Source organism: Dioscorea cayenensis, chromosome 20 (assembly GCF_009730915.1).
Source record: "Dioscorea cayenensis subsp. rotundata cultivar TDr96_F1 chromosome 20, TDr96_F1_v2_PseudoChromosome.rev07_lg8_w22 25.fasta, whole genome shotgun sequence".
Taxonomy (NCBI): domain Eukaryota; kingdom Viridiplantae; phylum Streptophyta; class Magnoliopsida; order Dioscoreales; family Dioscoreaceae; genus Dioscorea; species Dioscorea cayenensis.
Genome location: NC_052490.1, coordinates 30176064 through 30180337, shown reverse-complemented (window position 1 = coordinate 30180337; position 4274 = coordinate 30176064).

Below are 4274 nucleotides of genomic sequence, written 5' to 3'. Positions count from 1 at the left end.
TGGTTCTATGAAGCGTACCCAAAACAAAAGATGCAAGTGATGCAATATGTGATATGATTACCATTTATAAGTATATATATGCTGATCTGTGATCAACAATTATCATGACTTATTTTTCTTTTGGGTGCTCTTTACGTTTTTTAGTTCTCTTTTCTTTCTCTTGATTGAAAAACTCATCATCTTGAATATATATCCATTTGCCTCATGGATGATGATGATCAAAGGCATAAAAGCTATGTTTTTAATTGGAACCTTGCAACATATCAAACACTAGAGTGACACAAACCCACTTAATATCAAATAAAAATTTTAGCAAAAACCGGACGCTTGTTCATGGTAAACATAAAGGAAACGCATGAAAACAAAAATGACAAAGGACAGACAGTTTCAATCACTTTCAATCCAGTGATTTAAGTGAAGCATTCTTGAACTCTCACTTCTCTCCAGAGGCACTAATTTATCTTTGTATCAAAACGGAAGTGGAAGGCTGTAAATTTATTTAACTGAAACCGTACCACTAGTGTATTTACAATTCATTGGATTGCTTTAATTTAATATCAAATTTAATAATTTTTGAAATAAATGCTAGCAATTTTTTAAGATTAATTACTAATTTATATTTATATTATATAATAAATAAATAATAAAATGTATAAATTCATGGTTAAAAATGAGCCACACTTTGGTTTCGTAATATTTATCGCGAAACTGAGAATCTACTGGATTATTTTTTTGATAATTATTTTGGGATCATTGTCAGGCTTTTCAGTCGTTTAGATCTGATTTGTATCCTCTAATTTTAACCTAAAATAGGTTTCAATCTCTCCATGGAATCTAAACCCATAAATTTACTAAAAAGAAGGCAATTATAACAAGGATGCGGCGTCCTCGATTGCGGAAACCCTCAATAGCAGGAAGTGGTGAGCGGTGCGTGTGGCTCCATCGAGTTGAGCAACTGAAGCGTACTTGCGTGAGAGGGACATGGAGATTTCTAGTGGTGGTTCAAGACCCTTGCTCATTGTCATTGTGTACTTCTACTTCTACGGATATATAATTGACCTTAGGATCAATTCCAATTTCCAGAGGGAAACCCCAACCCCAACCCCAGCCTTAAAGACAAATGAGGAAAACGAATCCGGAGATGGCCAGAAATTATAAAAATTTAATTTTATATATATATATATATATATATGTGTGTGTGTGTGTATAGAGAGAGAGAGAGCCTGTCTTTTGGGGACGTCAGTCTACTACCATCCTTCAGCAGCTGTTCAATTAGTATTCAATCACCAATACACTAAACGTGCAGCTTTTTTCTAGTCACCCTTCAAATCTGCGGCGTTTCTATACTCACTTGTTTTTCTTATTTTTTGTTTTTTTATACTTGTTCAAATCTGCGGAGTTTTATAACATCTGCAACATAATATATATATATATATATATATATATATATATATATATATTATTTATGCTTCATAGTTAAGTTACGTTCATCGGAAAGTTAAGAATTTTTTTATGTATAAAAAACCTTTATAAATAATAATTTGTGTTTTCCAAACAAAGTTTAATATGTTAATAATGTTCTGATAACAAATTTTTCTTTAAAGTAATTAATTAAAAAGATTATTGTCAACATAAATTTCTCATAAATTATAGAACTATAAATTTAAATTCATGCAAATTAAGTAAAAGTACCACTCCACAACAATGCTATACCACCTAAGATTAAAACTATTATTATCCCAAAATCCAATCAAAGACACCCAAATAGGGTTCAAAATATAATTTATCTTGAAAAGGAATTATTTGACTTTTTTAATGTAAAAAGAAAACTCAGTCTTAAATAATTCAAAAAGGAATGGCATCAAAACTTTATTATTATTTGTTGAATAAAAAGCATCTTTGCTGGCAGGCTATTGTCAGTAACCAGAACCCACAAATATTGTCTTGTTTAAGGACGTGGCCCTTGGCTACTTGTTTTGCTGGCTTTGGTCCAAAATAGAACAACAAACTAATGACAATTAAAGCTGTCTCCATACACTCATGAGATGGCATTTAAGGTCCTTAGTTATTTAAGAGGTATATCAAGAAATTAGAAATAATAATAATAATAATAATAATAATAATAATAATAATAATAAAAATAAAAGCAAGAATCCCTAGATCTTGTTTTAGATGGCTTCCAAAAAGTGTTTTTCGGTTTAGTAGAAACGCTTTTCGATGAATAAGTTAAGATTTTTATTAATTTTTTTCCGTAAAAAAATAAACTCAGAAAAATATGCTTTAAAAAGCAATTTTTTTCCAAAGTTGATCGTGATGACACATCGAAAAAAACTATTTTTTTCGAGTTTTTTATAACTTCTATTTTTGCGGAAAAGCCAATATAAATAATATTTTTTGAATCGATAAATGCTTAACTTATAAAAACATTTTTTTGGGTTTTTCATAACCTAATCCAAACAAGTCCCTAAAAAGCAACCACAACTTAACATGTGAAAACCATAAAATTTTAAGTAAAACAACATTTTTCTAACGGCACCTTGTAGCCATGGGCTTTCAATAATATTACAGAAGTTTCTAGGGATACTCAACCAAGTCATGAAAAAAATATGGAACTTTTCGTTTGAAGATTAGCTTGTCTTCTATCTCCATCATCTCTTGTGGTCCTGGCATTAACAAATGCAAGTTGAAGGAGCATTGTATCAATTTATGCATGTGTTTTGGAATCAGCTGCATTCCAGACTAATAATTGTAAAATAATCAACTTTAAGCGCGTGTATATATATATATATATATATATATATATATATATATATATGAAAACATCATCTTGGGATGTTCACATGAACATCTCCAGATATTGACCAGATATTGAAAAGATGGAAAGAGATTGAGAGGAGAGAGATAAGAAGAGATTGGTATGTCAACAGTAGCATCAACAGTTATTCGATTATGGTACTCAACTATAACAAGTTGTTCTGGTGTGCTAAGGTTTAGTTTAGTTGCAACTGCAAGCCTAGAGATTGAACGGTTGTGATTGATTCAGACACTGTGCAATTAAAGATTTGACGGTTTAGATACAATCACTGTGTTTCCCATTTTTAACAGTACATCTCATTTATTATTATGCTACTATTTATAAGTACAGTAATATTATTGTTGAAACAGTTGATCACCGTTAAATTGAAATCCATTGATTTAGATAAACATCTATATATTTGAAATTTACAGACGTTCGTAGAAGATTCATCTTCTCTCTATATATGAACGGAAAACGATGACAAAATCGGAAATTAATTGGAAGGGGTTGAAGGTAAAATATAAAAAAAAATTTTATCCAATAAACAAAGGTAGTAGTTCTATATATATATATATATATATATATATGGAAACGACCTTATAACATATTAGGTGATGAAAGTTGTATGTATTTTTTTTTTAAATTACTAAAATTTTATTAATTTTATAACTTTTATAATATTATGATAAATTTTTATTTAATTTTTCAAATTTCAATAATTTTTTTAAAATAAGAAAACTTTCTTATTTTTTTTTTAAAAAAAAATTAATAACATATTTTAAAATTCTAGAATTTTTTTTAATAACAAATGGAATATAAACTATTGAACATGTACTGATGTACATCCATTTGCTAGTTGTTAGTTGTTACAAGAATGGCATGCATTCCATGGTTAATCCAAGAGGAACTTGACAAAATTGAAACATGCAACCAAGTCTTAGACAAGATGACGATCAAGGAAAAGTCGGATCAACCACAGCAACAACAATAACAACACAAGAAATGTAGCAATAAACATGAGCCAACAAAATTGTAGCTTTAAACATGCATCCCACTTTCATCTCTTACATAAATTTAAAAGGGGTGATTTGGTTCTCGCAGTAATCATATATTACCGCATAATGAGATTACCGTGGTAATGAGATCAGAAATGTTATATGTCTAGAAAAGTTGTGGTAATTTATGATAACCATGTTTAGTTGAAAATTCATATTACATAGTAATCAACTTTATAATGTTTTAAATTTCCAAAAATACCTTTGTGTTTACCTATTTTGTGCAAGTTTAAATTTAAAATAAATAAAAATTTTAAATAAAAATAATAAAAATAAATTTTTGAATTTCAACATATTTCCAAAATAATGTTATTTAAATTTTTTTTTTTTTATCAAACGAATAAAATATGAAAATTATTACTTTTAAACAAAGTGCATATTTGTCCAAACAAATATTTCAGATTACGACCCACTTGATAATC